This window comes from Ranitomeya imitator, chromosome 2, assembly GCF_032444005.1.
Source record: "Ranitomeya imitator isolate aRanImi1 chromosome 2, aRanImi1.pri, whole genome shotgun sequence".
NCBI classification, from domain to species: Eukaryota; Metazoa; Chordata; class Amphibia; order Anura; family Dendrobatidae; genus Ranitomeya; species Ranitomeya imitator.
The window spans coordinates 162,808,479-162,825,530 of record NC_091283.1 but is presented as its reverse complement, the minus strand read 5'-3'; positions in this window follow the sequence as shown (position 1 = coordinate 162,825,530).

Here is a 17,052-nt window from a genome sequence, read left to right as displayed (position 1 = left end):
ACACTCTATGGGTGCATTTCCAGAGGGTAAACTTGATTTTACAAAAAGCTATAAAGGGAGCTATATGTGTAGTGCTGGCAGTATTCACAAATGGTTTACTGAAAGATTATTACCACAAAATAAAGTGCATAGTGTAAGTATGAGGACTGTCATCACTTATATATCAAATACAGCAGGGTAACACAACTCTCATATACTTATAACATGGCAGTCCCAGGATAGTAACTGACTATAAATAATGTTCACTGTGCTCAGCGTTAAGGCAAGTGCCAAAGTGTAGTCACAAAGTGACGCACGCAGACACAGCATGTAGTCAGTAATGCTAGAGCAAACGTCTCCAAAATAGCAGCAACCATATATGACATCAGTCTAAATAAGTAAAAGGTAGAAGGGTATATGACCTAGCATGGCGGCGTGGGTCCCCGACGCGCGTTTCGCGTTCTGCTTCTTCCTGGGGGATTCTTACCGTATGTGTGAGCATTCCTAGCGTGCTTTTATTTCCCCATGTTCAATGGTGGCAGTGGTCTGAGCGGCGCTTCCGCCCACACACCGGGCATGACGCACGTCCCTGTCAGCGTCACGTGTTGTCGGTGCGCACACCCCCATCCGACGCGTCAGGATGAGGGGGCTGAGCCGGCAACAGTAGAGACGCGTCTCCAGGACTACACATACCCGGAAGTCTGCAGAAGCGCTCACCGCTGCGTGAAGTGAGATGTATAAGTCAATGCCTTCCCCATACTAGACAGCCATACTGATCCCAAAATGAATATTACTAAAAGAGGTCCCTACAGGTCTAACCTATGCTTACTAAGGTAAAAAGTACTAAAAGTGCAAATAATGTTGATTGTGCACATAGACCTACATTATATATAAATAAGAAAAATAGCAGATAGAAAACCGACCAATCGGTCGTTCTGTGTTTAAAGAGTAGTGTAGTGATAGAATATATTGCGAACCAAGCCTAAGCTAACCTAATTGTCTATCATATAAAAAGTGAGTATAAAATCCATAAAGGATATAACTACCACTCTTAGATATTTTCTAAAAAAGGAGAATTAAGGAATAAAGAAAAAAAAGAAAAAAGTGTATAAATGACTGATTATCATGCTGAAGAAGAATACCATTTAGACTGATCTCATAAAGTGCATTTGTGCAAAGCAAAAAATAAATAAAAATAAAAATAAAAAAGAGAACTTAAAACAGCCAATAGTGATATACCAAAAATACATGAAGGCCAGACAGATTGGACCATCAGCATTCAGTAACAAAAATTATAGTAGGGCATCTAAAAAATATAGTCCTCTTATTAATAGATGAAATGAGTGGAGGGTTGAGTGTTATGATAGGCAATTCAGTACCACAATGGACATAGCGGTCAGAGCACATACAGTGATCTGACAATAACCCAAAATCATAGAACGAGCTCTGAGACGTGGGAACTCTGCAGACCGCAATCCCTAATCCTCTCCAAACAACACTAGAGGCAGCCGTGGATTGCGCCTAACTCTGCCTATGCAACTCGGCACAGCCTGAGAAACTAACTAGCCTGAAGATAGAAAATAAGCCTACCTTGCCTCAGAGAAATACCCCAAAGGAAAAGGCAGCCCCCCACATATAATGACTGTGAGTAAGATGAAAAGACAAACGTAGGGATGAAATAGATTCAGCAAAGTGAGGCCCGACTTTCTTAACAGAGCGAGGATAGGAAAGATAACTTTGCGGTCTACACAAAACCCTAAAGAAAACCACGCAAAGGGGGCAAAAAGACCCTCCGTACCGAACTAACGGCACAGAGGTACACCCTTTGCGTCCCAGAGCTTCCAGCAAAACAATTAGACAAGCTGGACAGAAAAAATAGCAAACAAATAGCAAAGAAGAACTTAGCTATGCAGAGCAGCAGGCCACAGGAATGATCCAGGGAAAAACAAGTCCAACACTGGAACATTGACAGGAAGCCAGGATCAAAGCATTAGGTGGAGTTAAGTAGAGCAGTACCTAACGACCTCACCACATCACCTGAGGTAGGAAACTCAGAAGCCGCAATACCACTTGTGACCACAGGAGGGAGCCCTGCCACAGAATTCACAACAGTACCCCCCCCCCCTTGAGGAGGGGTCACCGAACCCTCACCAGAGCCCCCAGGCCGACCAGGATGAGCCACATGAAAGGCATGAACAAGATCGGGAGCATGGACATCAGAGGCAAAAACCCAGGAATTATCTTCCTGAGCATAACCCTTCCATTTAACCAGATACTGGAGTTTCCGTCTTGAAACACAAGAATCCAAAATCTTCTCCACAATATACTCCAACTCCCCCTCCACCAAAACCGGGGCAGGAGGGTCAACAGATGGAACCATAGGTGCCACGTATCTCCGCAACAATGACCTATGGAATACGTTATGTATGGAAAAAGAATCTGGAAGGGTCAGACGAAAAGACACAGGATTAAGAACCTCAGAAATCCTATACGGACCAATGAAACGAGGTTTAAACTTAGGAGAGGACACCTTCATAGGAATATGACGAGAAGATAACCAAACCAGATCCCCAACACAAAGTCGGGGACCCACACAGCGTCTGCGATTAGCAAAACGTTGAGCCCTCTCCTGGGACAAGGTCAAATTGTCCACTACATGAGTCCAAATCTGCTGCAACCTGTCCACCACAGTATCCACACCAGGACAGTCCGAAGACTCAACCTGTCCTGAAGAGAAACGAGGATGGAACCCAGAGTTGCAGAAAAATGGCGAAACCAAGGTAGCCGAGCTGGCCCGGTTATTAAGGGCGAACTCAGCCAAAGGCAAAAAGGACACCCAGTCATCCTGATCAGCAGAAACAAAACATCTCAGATATGTTTCCAAGGTCTGATTGGTTCGTTCGGTCTGGCCATTAGTCTGAGGATGGAAAGCCGAGGAAAAAGACAAGTCAATGCCCATCCTACCACAAAAGGCTCGCCAAAACCTCGAAACAAACTGGGAACCTCTGTCAGAAACGATATTCTCTGGAATACCATGTAAACGAACCACATGCTGGAAGAACAATGGCACCAAATCAGAGGAGGAAGGCAATTTAGACAAGGGTACCAGATGGACCATCTTAGAAGAGCGATCACAGACCACCCAAATGACTGACATCTTTTGAGAAACGGGAAGATCTGAAATAAAATCCATAGAGATATGTGTCCAAGGTCTCTTCGGGACCGGCAAGGGCAAAAGCAACCCACTGGCACGAGAACAGCAAGGCTTAGCCCGAGCACAAATCCCACAGGACTGCACAAAAGTACGCACATCCCGCGACAGAGATGGCCACCAAAAGGATCTAGCCACTAACTCTCTGGTACCAAAGATTCCAGGATGACCAGCCAACACCGAACAATGAACCTCAGAGATAACTTTATTCGTCCACTTATCAGGGACAAACAGTTTCTCCGCTGGACAACGATCAGGTTTATTAGCCTGAAATTTTTGCAGCACCCGCCGCAAATCAGGGGAGATGGCAGACACAATTACTCCCTCCTTGAGGATACCCGCCGGCTCAGACAAACCCGGAGAGTCGGGCACAAAACTCCTAGACATAGCATCCGCCTTCACATTTTTAGAGCCCGGAAGGTACGAAATCACAAAGTCAAAACGGGCAAAAAACAGCGACCAACGAGCTTGTCTAGGATTCAACCGCTTGGCAGACTCGAGATAAGTAAAGTTCTTATGATCAGTCAATACCACCACGCGATGCTTAGCTCCTTCAAGCCAATGACGCCACTCCTCGAATGCCCACTTCATGGCCAGCAACTCTCGGTTGCCCACATCATAATTTCACTCAGCAGGCGAAAACTTCCTGGAAAAAAAAGTGCATGGTTTCATCACTGAGCAATCAGAACCTCTCTGCGACAAAACAGCCCCTGCTCCAATCTCAGAAGCATCAACCTCGACCTGGAACGGAAGAGAAACATCTGGTTGACACAACACAGGGGCAGAAGAAAAACGATGCTGCAACTCTTGAAAGGCCTCCACAGCAGCAGAAGACCAATTGACCACATCAGCACCCTTCTTGGTCAAATCGGTCAATGGTTTAGCAACACTAGAAAAATTGCAGATGAAGCGACGATAAAAATTAGCAAAGCCCAGGAACTTTTGCAGACTTTTCAGAGATGTCGGCTGAGTCCAATCATGGATGGCTTGGACCTTAACAGGATCCATCTCGATAGTAGAAGGGGAAAAGATGAACCCCAAAAATGAAACCTTCTGCACACCAAAGAGACACTTTGATCCCTTCACAAACAAAGAATTAGCACGCAGGACCTGAAAAACCGTTCTGACCTGCTTCACATGAGACTCCCAATCATCCGAGAAGATCAAAATGTCATCCAAGTACACAATCAGGAATTTATCCAGGTACTCTCGGAAGATGTCATGCATAAAGGACTGAAACACCGATGGAGCATTGGCAAGTCCGAACGGCATCACTAGATACTCAAAATGACCCTCGGGCGTATTAAATGCAGTTTTCCATTCATCGCCTTGCTTAATTCGCACCAGATTATACGCACCACGAAGATCTATCTTGGTGAACCAACTAGCCCCCTTAATCCGAGCAAACAGATCAGATAACAATGGCAAGGGGTACTGAAATTTAACCGTGATCTTATTAAGAAGGCGGTAATCTATACAAGGTCTCAGCGAACCATCCTTCTTGGCTACAAAAAAGAACCCTGCTCCTAATGGCGACAATGACGGGCGAATTTGTCCCTTCTCCAGGGATTCCTTCACATAACTGCGCATAGCGGTGTGCTCAGGCACGGATAAATTAAACAGTCGACCTTTTGGGAATTTACTACCAGGAATCAAATTGATAGCACAATCACAATCCCTATGCGGAGGTAGGGTATCGGACTTGGGCTCATCAAATACATCCCGGTAATCAGACAAGAACTCTGGGACCTCAGAAGGGGTGGATGACGAAATTGACAGAAATGGAACATCACCATGTACCCCCTGACAACCCCAGCTGGACACCGACATGGATTTCCAATCTAATACTGGATTATGGACTTGTAGCCATGGCAACCCCAACACGACCACATCATGCAGATTATGCAACACCAGAAAGCGAATATCCTCCTGATGTGCAGGAGCCATGCACATGGTCAGCTGGGTCCAGTACTGAGGCTTATTCTTGGCCAAAGGTGTAGCATCAATTCCTCTCAATGAAATAGGACACTGCAAGGGCTCCAAGAAAAACCCACAACGCTTAGCATATTCCAAGTCCATCAAATTCAGGGCAGCGCCTGAATCCACAAATGCCATGACAGAATACGATGACAAAGAGCAGATCAAGGTAACGGACAGAAGAAATTTTGACTGTACCGTACCAATGGTGGCAGACCTAGCGAACCGCTTAGAGCGCTTAGGACAATCAGAGATGGCATGAGTGGAATCACCACAGTAGAAACACAGACCATTCAGACGTCTGTGTACTTGCCGTTCAACTCTGGTCAAAGTCCTATCGCACTGCATAGGCTTAGGTTTAATCTCAGGTAATACCGCCAAATGGTGCACAGGTTTACGCTCACGCAAGCGTCGACCGATCTGAATGGCCAAAGACATAGATTCATTCAGACCAGCAGGCATAGGAAATCCCACCATGACATCTTTAAGGGCTTCAGAGAGACCCTTTCTGAAAATCGCTGCGAGCGCAGCTTCATTCCATTGAGTGAGTACAGACCACTTTCTAAATTTCTGACAATATACCTCTATCTCATCCTGACCCTGACACAAAGCCAGCAAATTTTTCTCTGCCTGATCCACTGAATTAGGCTCATCGTACAGCAATCCGAGCGCCAGGAAAAACGCATCAATATTACTTAATGCAGGATCTCCTGGCGCAAGGGAAAATGCCCAGTCTTGAGAGTCGCCACACAAAAAAGAAATAATAATTCTCACTTGTTGAGCTGGGTCACCAGAGGAGTGAGGTTTCAAGGCCAGAAACAGTTTGCAATTATTTTTGAAATTCACAAACTTGACTCTATCACCATAAAACAAATCAGGAATAGGAATTCTTGGTTCAAACATAGGCTTCTGAACCAGCAAATCTTGAATCTTTTGTACATTTATAACGAGATTATCCATTGAAGAGCACAGACCCTGAATGTCCATGTCCACACCTGTGTCCTGAACCACCCAAATGTCTAGGGGAAAAAAAAGGCAAAACACAGTGCAAAGAAAAAAAAATGGTCTCAGAACTTCTTTTTTCCCTCTATTGAGAATCATTAGTACTTTTGGCTTCCTGTACTGTTATGATAGGCAATTCAGTACCACAATGGACATAGCGGTCAGAGCACATACAGTGATCTGACAATAACCCAAAATCATAGAACGAGCTCTGAGACATGGGAACTCTGCAGACCGCAATCCCTAATCCTCTCCAAACAACACTAGAGTGTTGTGAATTCTGTGGCAGAGTTCACTCCTGTGGTCACAAGTGGTACTTCGGCTGATTCTCTCTGGGATCTTCCGTTTGTGGAGGAAAGTGGTACTGCTGCTTCTGAGTTTCCTCCCTCAGGTGATCTGGTGAGCTCGTTAGCTTCTTCTCTACTTAACTCCACCTGATGCTTTGATCTATGCTTCCTGTCAATGTTTCAGTGTGGGACTTGTTTTTCCCCTGGATCATTCCTGTGGCCTGCTGCTCTGCAAAGCTAAGTTTTGCTAATGTTATTTTGTTGCTATTTTTCTGTCCAGCTTGCTTTATTGGTTTTTCTCGCCTGCTGGAAGCTTTGAGACGCAGAGGGACCACCTCCGTACCGTTAGTCGGTGCGGAGGGTCTTTTTGTCCCCTCTGCGTGGTTTTTTATAGGTTTTTGTGCTGACCGCAAAGTTATCTTCCCTATCCTCGTTCTGTTCAGCTAGTCGGGCCTCACTTTGCTAAATCTGTTTCATCTCTATGTTTGTGTTTTCATCTTACTCACAGTCATTATATGTGGGGGGCTGCCTTTTCCTTTGGGGAATTTCTCTGAGGCAAGGTAGGCTTATTTTTCTATCTTCAGGATTAGCTAGTTTCTCAGGCTGTGACGAGGCGCCTAGGTTCTGGTCAGGAGCGCTCCACGGCTACCTTTAGTGTGGTTTGATAGGCTTAGGGATTGCGGTCTGCAGAGTTCCCACGTCTCAGAGCTCGTTCTATTATTTTGGGTTATTGTCAGTTCACTGTATGTGCTCTGACCTCCATGTCCATTGTGATTCTGAATTGCCTTTCATAACAGTACAGGAAGCCAAAAGTGCTAATGATTCTCAATAGAGGGAAAAAAGAAGTTCTGAGACCATTATTTTTCTTTGCACTGTGTTTTGTCTTTTTTTTCCCCCTAGACATTTGGGTGGTTCAGGACACAGGTGTAGCAATGGACATTAAAGGTCTATCTTCATGTGTGGATCAGCTCACGGCAAGAGTTCAAAATATTCAAGATTTTGTGGTCCAGAATTCTTTGCTTGAACCGAGAATTCCTATTCCAGATTTGTTTTTTGGAGATAGAACTAAATTTCTGAGTTTCAAAAATAATTGTAAACTATTTCTGGCTTTGAAACCTCGCTCTTCTGGTGACCCAATTCAACAGGTTAGGATCGTCATTTCTTTTTTGCGCGGCGACCCTCAGGACTGGGCGTTTTCTCTTGCGTCAGGAGATCCTGCATTGAGTAATATCGATGCGTTTTTCCTGGCGCTTGGGTTGCTGTACGATGAGCCTAATTCAGTGGATCAGGCAGAAAAAAAATTGCTGGCTCTTTGTCAGGCTCAGGATGAGATAGAGGTATATTGTCAGAAATTTAGAAAGTGGTCAGTGCTCACTCAATGGAATGAATCTGCGCTGGCAGCAATATTCAGAAAGGGTCTCTCTGAAGCCCTTAAGGATGTCATGGTGGGATTTCCTATGCCTGCTGGTTTGAATGAGTCTATGTCTTTGGCCATTCAGATCGGTCGACGCTTGCGTGAGCGTAAACCTGTGCACCATTTGGCGGTATTACCTGAGCTTAAACCTGAGCCTATGCAGTGTGATAGGACCTTGACCAGAGTTGAACGGCAAGAACATAGACGTCTGAATGGTCTGTGTTTCTACTGTGGTGATTCCACTCATGCTATCTCTGATTGTCCTAAGCGCACTAAGCGGTTCGCTAGGTCTGCCACCATTGGTACTGTACAGTCAAAATTTCTTCTGTCCGTTACCTTGATCTGCTCTTTGTCATCATATTCTGTCATGGCATTTGTGGATTCAGGCGCTGCCCTGAATTTGATGGACTTGGAATATGCTAAGCGTTGTGGGTTTTTCTTGGAGCCCTTGCAGTGTCCTATTCCATTGAGAGGAATTGATGCTACGCCTTTGGCCAAGAATAAGCCTCAATACTGGACCCAGCTGACCATGTGCATGGCTCCTGCACATCAGGAGGTTATTCGCTTTCTGGTGTTGCATAATCTGCATGATGTGGTCGTGTTGGGGTTGCCATGGCTACAAGCCCATAATCCAGTATTAGATTGGAAATCCATGTCGGTGTCCAGCTGGGGTTGTCAGGGGGTACATGGTGATGTTCCATTTCTGTATATTTCGTCATCCACCCCTTCTGAGGTCCCAGAGTTCTTGTCTGATTACCGGGATGTATTTGATGAGCCCAAGTCCAATACCTTACCTCCGCATAGGGATTGTGATTGTGCTATCAATTTGATTCCTGGTAGTAAATTCCCAAAAGGTCGATTGTTTAATTTGTCCGTGCCTGAGCACACCGCTATGCGCAGTTATGTGAAGGAATCCCTGGAGAAGGGGCATATTCGCCCGTCATCGTCGCCATTAGGAGCAGGGTTCTTTTTTGTAGCCAAGAAGGATGGTTCGCTGAGACCTTGTATAGATTACCGCCTTCTTAATAAGATCACGGTTAAATTTCAGTACCCCTTGCCATTGTTATCTGATCTGTTTGCTCGGATTAAAGGGGCTAGTTGGTTCACAAAGATAGATCTTCGTGGTGCGTATAATCTGGTGCGAATTAAGCAAGGTGATGAATGGAAAACTGCATTTAATACGCCCGAGGGTCATTTTGAGTATCTCGTGATGCTGTTCGGACTTGCCAATGCTCCATCAGTGTTTCAGTCCTTTATGCATGACATCTTCCGAGAGTACCTGGATAAATTCCTGATTGTGTACTTGGATGACATTTTGATCTTCTCGGATGATTGGGAGTCTCATGTGAAGCAGGTCAGAACGGTTTTTCAGGTCCTGCGTGCTAATTCTTTGTTTGTGAAGGGATCAAAGTGTCTCTTTGGTGTGCAGAAGGTTTCATTTTTGGGGTTCATCTTTTCCCCTTCTACTATCGAGATGGATCCTGTTAAGGTCCAAGCCATCCATGATTGGACTCAGCCGACATCTCTGAAAAGTCTGCAAAAGTTCCTGGGCTTTGCTAATTTTTATCGTCGCTTCATCTGCAATTTTTCTAGTATTGCTAAACCATTGACCGATTTGACCAAGAAGGGTGCTGATGTGGTCAATTGGTCTTCTGCTGCTGTGGAAGCTTTTCAAGAGTTGAAGCATCGTTTTTCTTCTGCCCCTGTGTTGTGTCAACCAGATGTTTCTCTTCCGTTCCAGGTCGAGGTTGATGCTTCTGAGATTGGAGCAGGGGCTGTTTTGTCGCAGAGAGGTTCTGGTTGCTCAGTGATGAAACCATGCGCTTTCTTTTCCAGGAAGTTTTCGCCTGCTGAGCGTAATTATGATGTGGGCAACCGAGAGTTGCTGGCCATGAAGTGGGCATTCGAGGAGTGGCGTCATTGGCTTGAAGGAGCTAAGCATCGCGTGGTGGTATTGACTGATCATAAGAACTTGACTTATCTCGAGTCTGCCAAGCGCTTGAATCCTAGACAAGCTCGTTGGTCGTTGTTTTTTGCCCGTTTTGACTTTGTGATTTCGTACCTTCCGGGCTCTAAAAATGTGAAGGCGGATGCTCTGTCTAGGAGTTTTGTACCCGACTCTCCGGGTTTATCTGAGCCGGCGGGTATCCTCAAGGAAGGAGTAATTGTGTCTGCCATCTCCCCTGATTTGCGGCGGGTGCTGCAAAAATTTCAGGCTAATAAACCTGATCGTTGCCCAGCGGAGAAACTGTTTGTCCCTGATAGGTGGACGAATAGAGTTATCTCTGAACTTCATTGTTCAGTGTTGGCTGGTCATCCTGGAATCTTTGGTACCAGAGAGTTAGTGGCTAGATCCTTTTGGTGGCCGTCTCTGTCGCGGGATGTGCGTGCTTTTGTGCAGTCCTGTGGGATTTGTGCTCGGGCTAAGCCCTGCTGTTCTCGTGCCAGTGGGTTGCTTTTGCCCTTGCCGGTCCCGAAGAGGCCTTGGACACATATCTCTATGGATTTTATTTCTGACCTTCCCGTTTCTCAAAAGATGTCAGTCATTTGGGTGGTCTGTGATCGCTTTTCTAAGATGGTCCATCTGGTACCCTTGTCTAAATTGCCTTCCTCCTCTGATTTGGTGCCTTTGTTCTTCCAGCATGTGGTTCGTTTGCATGGCATTCCAGAGAATATTGTTTCTGACAGAGGTTCCCAGTTTGTTTCGAGGTTTTGGCGAGCCTTTTGTGGTAGGATGGGCATTGACTTGTCTTTTCCCTCGGCTTTCCATCCTCAGACTAATGGCCAGACCGAGCGAACCAATCAGACCTTGGAAACATATCTGAGGTGCTTTGTTTCTGCTGATCAGGATGACTGGGTGTCCTTTTTGCCTTTGGCTGAGTTCGCCCTTAATAATCGGGCCAGCTCGGCTACTTTGGTTTCACCGTTTTTCTGCAATTCTGGGTTCCATCCTCGTTTCTCTTCTGGACAGGTTGAATCTTCGGACTGTCCTGGTGTGGATACTGTGGTGGACAGGTTGCAGCAGATTTGGACTCATGTAGTGGACAATTTGACCTTGTCCCAGGAGAAGGCTCAACTTTTCGCTAATCGCAGACGCCGTGTGGGTCCCCGACTTCGTGTTGGGGATCTGGTTTGGTTATCTTCTCGTCATATTCCTATGAAGGTTTCCTCTCCTAAGTTTAAACCTCGTTTTATTGGTCCGTATAGGATTTCTGAGGTTCTTAATCCTGTGTCTTTTCGTCTGACCCTTCCAGATTCTTTTTCCATACATAACGTATTCCATAGGTCATTGTTGCGGAGATACGTGGCACCTATGGTTCCATCTGTTGAGCCTCCTGCCCCGGTTTTGGTGGAGGGGGAATTGGAGTATATTGTGGAGAAGATTTTGGATTCTCGTGTTTCAAGACGGAAACTCCAGTATCTGGTTAAATGGAAGGGTTATGCTCAGGAGGATAATTCCTGGGTTTTTGCCTCTGATGTCCATGCTCCCGATCTTGTTCGTGCCTTTCATGTGGCTCATCCTGGTCGGCCTGGGGGCTCTGGTGAGGGTTCGGTGACCCCTCCTCAAGGGGGGGTACTGTTGTGAATTCTGTGGCAGAGTTCACTCCTGTGGTCACAAGTGGTACTTCGGCTGATTCTCTCTGGGATCTTCCGTTTGTGGAGGAAAGTGGTACTGCTGCTTCTGAGTTTCCTCCCTCAGGTGATCTGGTGAGCTCGTTAGCTTCTTCTCTACTTAACTCCACCTGATGCTTTGATCTATGCTTCCTGTCAATGTTTCAGTGTGGGACTTGTTTTTTCCCTGGATCATTCCTGTGGCCTGCTGCTCTGCAAAGCTAAGTTTTGCTAATGTTATTTTGTTGCTATTTTTCTGTCCAGCTTGCTTTATTGGTTTTTCTCGCCTGCTGGAAGCTCTGAGACGCAGAGGGACCACCTCCGTACCGTTAGTCGGTGCGGAGGGTCTTTTTGTCCCCTCTGCGTGGTTTTTTATAGGTTTTTGTGCTGACCGCAAATTTATCTTCCCTATCCTCGTTCTGTTCAGCTAGTCGGGCCTCACTTTGCTAAATCTGTTTCATCTCTATGTTTGTGTTTTCATCTTACTCACAGTCATTATATGTGGGGGGCTGCCTTTTCCTTTGGGGAATTTCTCTGAGGCAAGGTAGGCTTATTTTTCTATCTTCAGGATTAGCTAGTTTCTCAGGCTGTGACGAGGCGCCTAGGTTCTGGTCAGGAGCGCTCCACGGCTACCTTTAGTGTGGTTTGATAGGCTTAGGGATTGCGGTCTGCAGAGTTCCCACGTCTCAGAGCTCATTCTATTATTTTGGGTTATTGTCAGTTCACTGTATGTGCTCTGACCTCCATGTCCATTGTGATTCTGAATTGCCTTTCATAACACTAGAGGCAGCCTTGGATTGCGCCTAACTCTGCCTATGCAACTCGGCACAGCCTGAGAAACTAACTAGCCTGAAGATAGAAAATAAGCCTACCTTGCCTCAGAGAAATACCCCAAAGGAAAAGGCAGCCCCCCACATATAATGACTGTGAGTAAGATGAAAAGACAAACGTAGGGATGAAATAGATTCAGCAAAGTGAGGCCCGACTTTCTTAACAGAGCGAGGATAGGAAAGATAACTTTGCGGTCTACACAGAACCCTAAAGAAAACCACGCAAAGGGGGCAAAAAGACCCTCCGTACCGAACTAACGGCACAGAGGTACACCCTTTGCGTCCCAGAGCTTCCAGCAAAACAATTAGACAAGCTGGACAGAAAAAATAGCAAACAAATAGCAAAGAAGAACTTAGCTATGCAGAGCAGCAGGCCACAGGAATGATCCAGGGAAAAACAAGTCCAACACTGGAACATTGACAGGAAGCCAGGATCAAAGCATTAGGTGGAGTTAAGTAGAGCAGTACCTAACGACCTCACCACATCACCTGAGGTAGGAAACTCAGAAGCCGCAATACCACTTGTGACCACAGGAGGGAGCAGTGCCACAGAATTCACAACAGTTGAGTATCCAAGGTCTTAGCTGGTAAATCAATCATGACGTTGTGTCAACGATTGTGTCAACGATTGTTAGGATGTCAATTCCAACACAGATACACCCATACGGCTCTCAAAGATATATTTATCCACCAAGTTGCTGAATTCCATAGGCCCATACGAGAGCTCTTGATCCACCACCAGGGAAAGAAAAGCACGATAGGTTTGATATGTACTAGAAAAAATATAGATAAAAAAAAAGATAAAATATAATATAAAAACAGATAAAATACAATACCCATTCAAGAGAACAACACATATTAGAGGAAGGAGGCATAACTTAGAACCTCATTTAGCCCCTTAGGTTTAACCGTGTCAATTTTTGGAGATCCATTTTGCCTCCAATTGAGCCAAATCCCTCCTCCAGTTCCCACCTCTCTAATCTATGCGCACCTTATCAATCCCTATTACTTTCAAAAGTCTCCCATCACATTTGTGAAATTGCCTAAAATGTCTGGCTACTGGTTTTAGATTAGTTGTGTCCTCAACTTCCTTGGCATTAATTATGTCCCTATAGTGCTCCCTTACACGGATTTTTAAGGGTCTGGAGGTTAGGCCGACATAAATCTTTCTACAGGGGCAGGTGGCGTAATAAACTACCCCAATGCTATTACATGTGTGTGTTGAGTGATGGTAAATATCCTAGCTCCCGTACTGGACTCAAAGGTGGTGGCCTTTACCATATTGGGGCATGCTATGCAACTGTTGCACGGAAAGAAACCCCATTTTTGCCCCTTACAACCGAATGCTTTTTCTGGTGTTGGTCCTTTGTAATAACTATGGACCAATTGGTCCCTAAGGTTACTGGACCTCCTATATGTGATTGAGGGCCGATCACTAATGTGTTTACCCAAGGTTTTGTCAGTCAATAATAACGGCCAATATTTTTCAAGGGCAGCTCTCACTTCAGACCACTTCTCATTATAAGTTGAGATGAATCTCACTTTTGGTTCAGTTCGTTCTCTGGCCTTAGGTGCCAGTAGATCCATTTGTGTCATTCTACAAGCTCTCTTGAAACCTCTTTTGATGCTGCGCCTCGAGTATCCTCTATCTTCGAACCTAAATGTTAAGATCTCAGCTTGTTCTGCGAAAGCATCTTCATTGGAGCATATCCTCCTAGGTCTTAGAAACTGGCCTGTTGGAATTCCATTAATTAGAGATTGTGGGTGCGAGGATGTTGCATGGAGTATGGAATTAACGGCCGTATCTTTACGGTAAACGTTAGTTTCTAAGGTTCCATGTGGGCCTTTTAGGATCTGTATGTCCAGGAAATCTATCGATGTCTGGCTATGTTTGCTGTTGTGAATTCTGTTGTCGAACTCCCTCCTGTGGTCGTGAATGGTACTTCGGCGAGTTCTGTCTATGGGCTCCCTCTGGTGGCTATGAGTGAAGCTGCTGCTTCTGAGGTTCCTTACACAGGTGACGTGGTTTATCCTTTGGTTGGCTGCTCTATTTAACTCCTCTCAGATCGTTACTCCATGCCAGCTGTCAATGTTTTTTGCATTGGTTCAGTTCGCTCCTGGATCTCTCTGGTGACCTGCCTTCTCCTGCAGAAGCTAAGTTCCTGATAGTCATTATTTGTTCACTATTTTCTTGTCCAGCTGGTTATCTGTTATGATAGGCAATTCAGTACCACAATGGACATAGCGGTCAGAGCACATACAGTGATCTGACAATAACCCAAAATCATAGAACGAGCTCTGAGACGTGGGAACTCTGCAGACCGCAATCCCTAATCCTCTCCAAACAACACTAGAGGCAGCCGTGGATTGCGCCTAACTCTGCCTATGCAACTCGGCACAGCCTGAAAAACTAACTAGCCTGAAGATAGAAAATAAGCCTACCTTGCCTCAGAGAAACACCCCAAAGGAAAAGGCAGCCCCCCACATATAATGACTGTGAGTTAAGATGAAAAGACAAACGTAGAGATGAAATAGATTCATCAAAGTGAGGCCCGACTTTCTTAACAGAGCGAGGATAGAAAAGGTAACTTTGCGGTCTACACAAAACCCTAAAGAAAACCACGCAAAGGGGGCAAAAAGACCCTCCGTACCGAACTAACGGCACGGAGGTACACCCTTTGCGTCCCAGAGCTTCCAGCAACAAAATAGACAAGCTGGACAGAAAAAATAGCAAACAAATAGCAAAGAAGAACATAGCTATGCAGATCAGCAGGCCACAGGAATGATCCAGGGAAAAGCAAGTCCAACACTGGAACATTGACAGGAAGCCAGGATCAAAGCATTAAGTGGAGTTAAGTAGAGAAGCACCTAAAGACCTCAACAGATCACCTGAGGGAGGAAACTCAGAAGCCGCAGTACCACTTCCCTCCACCAACAGAAGCTCACAGAGAGAATCAGCCGAAGTACCACTTGTGACCACAGGAGGGAGCCCTGCCACAGAATTCACAACAGTACCCCCCCCCTTGAGGAGGGGTCACCGAACCCTCACCAGAGCCCCCAGGCCGACCAGGATGAGCCACATGAAAGGCACGAACAAGATCGGGAGCATGGACATCAGAGGCAAAAACCCAAGAATTATCTTCCTGAGCATAACCCTTCCATTTAACCAGATACTGGAGTTTCCGTCTAGAAACACGAGAATCCAAAATCTTCTCCACAATATACTCCAATTCCCCCTCCACCAAAACCAGGGCAGGAGGATCAACAGATGGAACCATAGGTGCCACGTATCTCCGCAACAATGACCTATGGAATATGTTATGTATGGAAAAAGAATCTGGAAGGGTCAGACAAAAAGACACAGGATTAAGAACCTCAGAAATCCTATACGGACCAATGAAACGAGGTTTAAACTTAGGAGAGGAAACCTTCATAGGAATATGACGAGAAGATAACCAAACCAGATCCCCAACACGAAGTCGGGGACCCACACAGCTTCTGCGATTAGCGAAATGTTGAGCCTTCTCCTGGGACAAGGTCAAATTGTCCACTACATGAGTCCAAATCTGCTGCAACCTGTCCACCACAGTATCCACACCAGGACAGTCCGAAGACTCAACCTGTCCTGAAGAGAAACGAGGATGGAACCCAGAATTGCAGAAAAATGGCGAAACCAAGGTAGCCGAGCTGGCCCGATTATTAAGGGCGAACTCAGCCAAAGGCAAAAAGGACACCCAGTCATCCTAATCGGCAGAAACAAAGCATCTCAGATATGTTTCCAAGGTCTGATTGCTTCGTTCGGTCTGGCCATTAGTCTGAGGATGGAAAGCCGAGGAAAAAGACAAGTCAATGCCCATCCTACCACAAAAGGCTCGCCAAAACCTTGAAACAAACTGGGAACCTCTGTCAGAAACGATATTCTCTGGAATGCCATGTAAACGAACCACATGTTGGAAGAACAATGGCACCAAATCAGAGGAGGAAGGCAATTTAGACAAGGGTACCAGATGGACCATCTTAGAAAAGCGATCACAGACCACCCAAATGACTGACATCTTTTGAGAAACGGGAAGATCAGAAATAAAATCCATAGAGATATGTGTCCAAGGCCTCTTCGGGACCGGCAAGGGCAAAAGCAACCCACTGGCACGAGAACAGCAGGGCTTAGCCCGAGCACAAATCCCACAGGACTGCACAAAAGCACGCACATCCCGCGACAGAGACGGCCACCAAAAGGATCTAGCCACTAACTCTCTGGTACCAAAGATTCCAGGATGACCAGCCAACACCGAACAATGAACCTAAGAGATAACTTTATTGGTCCACCTATCAGGGACAAACAGTCTCTCCGCTGGACAACGATCAGGTTTATTAGCCTGAAATTTTTGCAGCACCCGCCGCAAATCAGGGGAGATGGCAGACACAATTACTCCTTCCTTGAGGATACCCGCCGGCTCAGACAAACCCAGAGAGTCGGGCACAAAACTCCTAGACAGAGCATCCGCCTTCACATTTTTAGAGCCCGGAAGGTACGAAATCACAAAGTCAAAACGGGCAAAAAACAGCGACCAACGAGCCTGTCTAGGATTCAACCGCTTAGCAGACTCAAGATAAGTCAAGTTCTTATGATCAGTCAATACCACCACGCGATGCTTAGCTCCTTCAAGCCAATGACGCCACTCCTCGAATGCCCACTTCATGGCCAGCAACTCTCGGTTGCCCACATCATAATTTCGCTCA